Below are 8,407 nucleotides of genomic sequence, written 5' to 3' on the forward strand. Positions count from 1 at the left end.
GAAGTTAGCACCAGGTAAACTGAACTAACCCCAATTCTGTCTATGTGGTCTCAGCCCAAGGCAATGCCAAGAGTAGCTTCCATAATCTTGGACATGTACAGGACGTCTGACTGCACTTACAGTGCCTTGTTCAGAGACAGGCAAGAGCCATTTAAAATTGATTTATGATTTCAGTGAATTTTTAAAATTATTACTATTTTCTGTGTTAAAATGCTTAGATCATGCTTCCTAGGGTTGAGGTGACCAGTCCTGTATTTGCAAGTATCTGGCTATTATTATCAGACTTGAAATAGACTGTCTCCCCTTCCTTACTTAGTCAGAGAAGACTTGGATTTAATGGCAACAGGGCATTTTTGGACGATCAAGTCCAATTCCACCATTTTTTTTTTTGAGTTGATATCAAAACTATGGTTGGAGAAATGACTTGTTCAACATCACCTAGTTTGGATTTGGAGTTAATGATTCAACCTTTATTAAACTTTGTCAGTTCCATCAGTAAGAGTTGCCCTATACATATTTTTATTTCCTATTGATATTTTTCTGTACCCCTTTCCTCCCTAGACCACATATTGAGCAGAATCTATTCTCATTCTTTCTCAACAAGTCTTCATCTAAAACCTCTATCAGCAAGGGACCAGACATATAGACTTACACTCTGACACAAATGACCCATAACAGTCGCCTCCTCATTTGCATATCTTACAGAGCTTAAACTGAGTTCAAATGTATTCAAATCTAGTAATAAAATTCAAGACAGCCTCAGGCCAATGGGAGGCATTTGGGGGAGCTAATGATTAAAATTATACCATGGCTTGAAAATTAGGATGTCTAACTGCTGTGTCCTTCAGCACCTGACACTGAGCTGAGAACAGAGACATTGATTCTGCCCTTGCCTCTTGAATGCTTTCTACACTTAGCTCTGGGACATTTTTCTCTCTTTTGGTTTTCCTCCTACAGAGAAGGCTTCTCTTCCTTTTCCTGAGCTGGTTTATTCTCATATCCTTAATTTCTAAATGCGGAACCCCAGAGACTACCCCAGACTTTCTCCTTGAACTCTTAATTTGTATATCAAGCTCTACTGACTTCTCTTCTTGGCTGTTAAATATATATCTGTAACTTAACATATCTCAAAACACCCCAGCCTTCTTCTCCCTCAATCAGCTCATCTTAGTAAATGCAAGCACATTCTACCAGCCATTCACGTTGAAACTCCTGGAGTTACCTTTGGTTCTTTCTTTTCTCTATTTCCAATACATCTGTAAATCTATAAAGTTTGCTTTCAAAATATATCCAGAACCCAACCATCTGTCAACCATTTTATAACTTCTACCACTCTGGTTCAAGTTAGCACCATTTTATTTTATCTTATCTTATTTTTTTACTGGATTATTAGAAAAATTTTCTAACTCACCTTCCTCTATCTGGACTTGTTCCTTTGTAGCTAAACTCAATGCACCAGCCTGTGTGGCCTCTTCCAAATATAAGGTGGAATCATTTTGCTTAAAATACTCATTTCACCTAGAGTAAGAGCCAAAGTCCTCACAGTGGCTGGCAAGCCCTGGCCCCTGCCATCTCTGTCTATCTCCCATCACTCCCTTCCTCACTCACTGGTGTCTCTATTTTCCCTTGACCCGAGGCTCTGGGACTTCTGGCTCACTGCTTCTTGTACAAACACTCACATAGCTTGTTTCCGTTTCTCCTGCAGCATTCTGCTTATCCATGAGGTTTTTAGTGGGGGCCTTTCTCATTCTACCTATGAAATGAGATCACATCCCAGAACTCATTATCTCATTTTGCTTTTTCTTATCCTTAGGAATCACCACCACATGACCTGTCTGTATTTATTGGATTTGTTGTTATTTGTTTACTAATTATCTTCCTTATTCCCAACTGGAAGGTTGACTCCAGGTTGGCAGGGAGTTGTCTGTTTCCTTCTTTCTCCCAGTGCCTAGAAGAGTGCTCAGTAAATATTTGTTATATGAATGAATAAGCGAAAACTGAGATCTGCAAAGGGTCAGGTAAAGGGCTGTTGAGAGCTCTCTGTAGAAAGCCACCCCATGAGGGAATTCTCGGTATAAAGAAAATGAGGGCATGGAGTTTGGTCTAGAGAACCTAAAAGAAGTGGACAAATGCCCTGAAATGAGCCTGGGGAAATTGGCAGAAGCCAGCTTGGGCAGAACCTTGAAACCATGGTTGGAACTTGGAATATGAGTGTGAGTGAGATGGAGGGCAGTAAACTGTCTTTTTTTTTTTTGAATCTTTTTTTTTATTGGTTGTTCAAAACATTACAAAGCTCTTGACATATCATATTTCATACATTAGATTCAAGTGGGTTATGAACTCCCCTTTTTACACCAAATACAGATTGCAGAATCGCATCGGTTACACATCCACATTTAGCAGGGAATCTTTCTAATGTGGAGATCTACACAGATACTTGACCTCAAGAAAGCCATTGCCTACAAGGGGAGCCCACACAAACAGTTAACAGTGCAAAGAGCCTGGGGTGACCTGAGAATGTATATATCTCTTCCTTACAGGTGAAGAGAGAAATAGAAAACAGTTTATAAAGGTATTAGTTTTTAAGTCATTCCTTTTTATTTACTTATTTTTTTAATAAAGAGCAGTTTTAGGCTCTTTTTTTGTCCTTTATCTCCCACATGCAACCACATTCCCACATTACCAATATTCATTCCCCTCTAGGGTGGTATATTTGTTAAAAATCGATGAACCTATATCAGTACATCATAATCACAGAAAGCCCAAGGTTCACACTAGAATTTACTCTTGGTATTGTACATACGGTAGGTTTGGAAAAATGTTTAATGACACACATCCACCATCATAGCATCATACAGAATGCTTTCATTGCCCTGAAAATCTTCTGTGCTCTGCCTATTCATCCCTCCCTTCCCCTAATCTCTGGCCCTCATTCACGGGTTTTACTGTCTCCATAACTTTGCCTTTTTCAGAATGTCATATTGTTGCAATCAAATGGCATGTTACTTTTTCAGATTGGTTTATCCCAATTAGTACTGTACATTTAAGTTTTTTTCTATGTCTTTTCATCATCTGACATCTCATTTCTTTTTAGTGCTGAATAGGATCCCGTTGTCCACATGTACCACCGTTTATTTATCCATTCACCTACTGAAGGGAATCCTGATTGCTTTCAAGTTTTTGTCAAATATGAATAAAGGGGCTATAAACATCTGTGCACAACTTTCTGTTTAGATATATGTTTTCAGTTCTTTGGGGGTAAATACCAAGTAATGAGATAACTAGATTAAATGGTAAGAACACTTTTAGTTTTGTTAAGAAACTGCCAAACTGTTTTTAAAGGTAGCATGACATTTTGTATTCTTACCAATGAATGAGAGCTCCTGTTGTTCCACACCCTCTCCAGAATTTGGTGTTGTCAGTGATCTGGATTTGGGCCATTCTAATAGATGTGTAGTGGTAACTCATTGTTGTTTCAATTTGAAATTTCCTGATGACATGATGTGAGAGATCTTTGCACATGCTTATTGACCATCTGTCTCTCCCCTTTGGAAAGGTGTCTGCTAAGGTCTTCATCCTGTTTTCAAATGAGGTTGCTTGTTTTTCTTATTGTCAAGTTTTAACCGTTCTTTATAGATTATTAAAAACAGTGCTTCATCAGTACGTCTTTTGCATATCATCTCCCAGCCTGTAACCTGTCCTTTCGTTCTAGAGTTTACCTTTCTAATCTGAATCAGTGAAAAGAAATAGAAAATGAGGGGCACATGGTGCCCAAGTTAGAAGAAAAGACAGAGGGAACAGCACGTATGACAGCAGGTGCGTGTCTGCCATCCCAGAGAGCCGTGCAAGGCTTGAAGTGCTAAATAAAAATGTGCTTTTTAAGGTTGGAGCTCAGTCTGGCTCACTCCCAAGTTCATGTCTTTTCACTACACCATGCTGAGAAGGGGTTTTGAAACCATGTGGAAGGAAGCAGCTGCAGTAGGGTGTGAGGCCCTGGGGGTTCACAGGCACACTGGCTTCTGTCTGAGAGGGAAAAGAGCATCCATTTGAACGGTAGCATTTCACAGAAGCAAAAAGTGGGGCTCAGAAAGATGAAGTCACTTGTTCAAGATCACGTGGCTTGTGAGAGGCAGTCTCACAGTCCACGTTATCAGGGCTGGTGTCAAAAAGCAAAAGGAAATGTTATTTTCATTGAACTGAATTGGGAAAGAACACACGAGCTTCTTAGGGATGGAAAATATTTTAAAGTTAGTACATATTTTTCTCACAATGTGTGTGTAAGTATATGTGTGTGTATAGTATTTTTTTCAAAGGCATCCATAAATGGTTCACTTCTGGTTCTCTGGCTCGATCCATAAGAATTCTTTATCAATTAACATTTAACGCTCATAAAAGTTTTTACTTTACCCTAAGTAAAATTTAAAAATGATATATTCACATTAGTAATAATCAAGTATGATAATATTAGGCATCATCACAATGATAATATTATGAATATGGTATTATGAATATTACATATTTATGTCAGTCAGCTTTGTGTTGCTGTGACCAAAATCCTTGACAAGAATAACTAGAGGAGGAAAAGTTTATTTTGGCTCACCATTTCAGAGGTTCAATCCATGATGGGCCAACTCCATTGCTCTGGGACCAAGGTGAAGAAGGATATGGAGGAAGAGGTAGAGAGTCCTGCTCACTTCAGGGATCCAGAAAGCAGATAAAGGTAAGAGAGTAAGGGGTCACAGGAAAAATACACCCTTCCAGGCCCCTTGCCCAGTGACCCTCCTCCTCCAGCCAAGCCCCACCTGGCTATGGTTACCACCCAGTCAGTCCATTTAAACTAGGATGGACTGATTCGGTTCAGCTCTCAGAATCCAATCATTTCATCTGAACATCTTGCATTAACTCAGGAGCTTTTGAGGGAACAACTCATATCCCAACTATGACAATATTATATTCATAACAATATGAAATTATTATATTAATAGTAACATTAGAAATCATAGCAATAACATTAATCACTGGTCTGATGTGACACAAATCTGTCATCCCTTCATGTTCAATCCAAATGGCAACTGGTGCAGAGTTAATATAAATATAAGCACCACTCTAAATTCCCTGGCAGGCGGAATTTATTCCCCCAGAAACTCCCCCCGACAGTTAAGCTGTGCTTAGTGGTAGTCTGAAATGTAATTTGGGAAACCTGTGTCAGCTACACATTTTAAATACCAATTGGGCAACATACAGACAGCTGGAAAAAGTGTGTAGGAGGGACCTGCCCATTAGGGATGGGACTATTTTGACCTCCACAGAAGAATATATCTTTGTTCTGAGATCTGAAAGGGACATTAAAGCTTCCATTAGACCTTCCTCCACTTAAGAGAGACCCATACTCAAGCCCACCATGCCAACACTCCTCTTGTTATTCCAGATTAAAGGTCAGCAAATAGTTTTTGTGAACCACCAGAGAGTAACTGTTGTAGGCTTTGTGGATCCTTAGGTCACTGTCATGACTACTCAGTGCTATTCTTGTGGTGTGAAAACAGCCTTAAAAAAACATGTGAATGAGCAGCATGACCACGTCCCAGTCCAAACTTATTTACAAAAACCAGGTAGCAGTGCTGGATTTTATCCACAGGCAGTAGTTTGCTGACCTGTGTTATAAATCCCTAGAAGAGAAATGTCCTAAACTTTCCTACCAGGAAAATTTCAACTTTTGTGGCTGGATGTTCTTCATTATGTCTGGTTCATGTCCTTTGGCTTTAATACAAACCCTCCTTCTACCCTCAGGGGAGGTAGAGGACATCTGTGTGGGGCACCCTTTTGTTGGAAGGACTAACTCTGTCCTGGGGAAAATGGTTACAGATTGACCCAGAGGATTTCTAGGAGCTCTGAAATCAGAGGACCTGCATTCATATCTTGGCTTCAGTGCTTCGTGTGCAGTATGATTTTAGGCAAGTTGCCCAACCATGCTTTGCCTCAGCCTTCCCTTCTGCAAAATGGTTATGCTCATGAGACTAAACCCATGGTGCTGTTTGACTATCAAATGAGATGTTGTCTTGTAAATCACTTTAATCCAGTGCTCCTTAAATGTCAGATGGAAAGAACAGGATGGAGATAAAAAGGGAGAATAGCCTAACATTGAAAAATGCAATTATTGGGGGACAAATAAATTTGGAAAATATACAGAGAGAGACTTAGCAAAGGAGCAAAAGCAGTTGTAGAGGATGGGTTGAATAATTACCTGTCTATTCCACTATCCTTCAGTACCATTTATACTAGATTTCACTTTAAAATTATCTTGCCAATTTGTTTGCTTCCATATTGCTGCTCTTTTTCCACTAAAATATAAACCCCGGGAGGGAATGGTCGTGTCTATGTTGTTTATCACTTTATCCCCAGAAATAGGTGTTCAATAAATAATTGTCAATGAAAGAACAAACAAATGGGAAGATTGTGTATTCTTTTTTTAAAATTTTTATTGTTGGTTGTTCAAAACATTACATAGTTCTTGACATATCATATTTCACACTTTGATTCAAGTGGGTTATGAACTCCCATTTTTACCCCGTATACAGATTGCAGAATCACATCGGTTACACTTCCATTGATTTACATATTGCCATACTAGTGTCTGTTGTATTCTGCTGCCTTTCCTATCCTCTACTTTCCCCCCTCCCCTCCCCTCTTCTCTCTCTACCCCCTCGACTGGAATTCATTTCTCCCCCTTATTTTTTTTTCCCTTTCCCCTCACTTCCTCTTGTATGTAATTTTGTATAACCCTGAGAGTCTCCTTCCATTTCCATGCAATTTCCCTTCTCTCTCCCTTTCCCTCCCACCTCTCTTCCCTGTTTAATGTTAGTCTTCTTCTCATGCTCTTCCTCCCCACTCTGTTAAAGATTGTGTATTCTTCTGAGGGTCCAGTTTCAAGAAAAATCCAGCATAATGGGGAAAAAAAGAGCGGGCTTTCAGTAAGAATGAATTAATATTTCCCATCACTCTCATGGCAGACAGCACTTCCAGACCGCCCTTCCTGTGTATTCTGAATTGATACAGGATTTCTGCTAGCTGTTACACTGAGTTTTTGTTTTGTTTTGATTTTTTCTTTATTCTCTTCTTCTTTTTTTTTCAGTACCAGGGATTGAACCTAGGGGCACTTAACCACTGAGCAACATCCCCCAGTCCTTTTTATGTTTTATTTTGAGATAGGGTCTCCCTAAGTTGCTTAGGTCCTCGCTAGGTTGCTGAGGCTGGCTTTGAACTTGTGATCCTCCTGCCTCAGCCTCCCGAGCTGCTGGGATTACAGGTGTGCACCACCCCACCCAGCTGTTATATTGACTTTTAACCCCAACTTTCTTACTTCTTGACTCTATTCATACTCCTAGATCCATAACAGGGATAAAAATTTAGACCTTCATTGCAAGAACAGGTGATGGTTGTCAAAGACATAAAATCAAGAAGGTGGCCACTTTTGTGAAGTTCCTATATCCACCAAAGTGTTACAATGAAAGAAGAGACAAACAACCCTTGCTTCATTTCCATGTGTCATGGTTTCTCACATTTCTGTTTTCATCTTATTGAAGGAGAATGATTCAAGGGGAATCAATCTGGCCTGACACTGCATCTACTAATAGAGTGTTTTAGGCACAGGGTACATACTACTCTACCTTTCTGACTTTCTTGTTCTTTTTCTTCTTCTGTCTCTACATTCCACGTTTTTTCCCACTTTTAAGATATACTTACTGAGCAAATGAATAAATACCTAGCATAATTCTATATATGCATCACTCTTTAATGAGATAAAACATGGATTACCAATAAGGCAATTTCAGAACATGTGTAAAGCAACCCACCAACATCTAAATACTGAGGGTCAAAGGAATGCCAAATGTGGGGAAAGAGACTCTGGAGGGAGTGGTCAATTCATGATGACTTTCTACTAGAAATAAACTTGGTCTTAGAAGGATGCCTTAGAAATCATTTAGTGAAGGGAGGATGCAAATCGGAGAACAAGATTAGACAGGAGGCGAGTACCAAAGCGCACACAGCATAAGTTGAGTTCGGAGAGAAGAATATTCAAGAAATTTTATTGGGAAGCTACTCTGTGTGTCAGCACTATCCCAAGAATTTAATTTAATAAGAGGACCGATTCTTATCCTCAAATTGCTGAGGATATCATTGTTGGCAGACTTTTGCTAATAAACTTGAAACTCCACATTTTATTTAAAGTAGATTTAACTAAAATATCAGAAAGTGATAAAATTTCTCCAGGGAACCATCCCTCTCCAAATTAGTCACTTGAGTTGTTTAAAGTCCAGTTTTAGATTTTGACACCCCCAGCATCAAGCTTTTGATATACAGTATTTTTTCTTTTTCAATATGGATGGCTAATAGTAGGAGAGGGGTTGAA

At 39.3% G+C, this 8,407-nt stretch overlaps 1 long non-coding RNA gene across 1 annotated transcript; it reads right to left on the minus strand.

Moving 5' to 3' along the window:
- Positions 1-3,386: 3,386 nt before the first annotated feature.
- On the minus strand, positions 3,387-4,883 carry LOC144256948 (uncharacterized). The gene is made up of 3 exons (XR_013344342.1): positions 4,803-4,883; positions 4,601-4,693; positions 3,387-3,577 (listed from the first exon to the last, which is right to left on the minus strand). It is a non-coding gene; the product is annotated as an uncharacterized LOC144256948 (long non-coding RNA).
- Positions 4,884-8,407: the final 3,524 nt, after the last annotated feature.

This window comes from Urocitellus parryii, chromosome 9, assembly GCF_045843805.1.
Source record: "Urocitellus parryii isolate mUroPar1 chromosome 9, mUroPar1.hap1, whole genome shotgun sequence".
NCBI classification, from domain to species: Eukaryota; Metazoa; Chordata; class Mammalia; order Rodentia; family Sciuridae; genus Urocitellus; species Urocitellus parryii.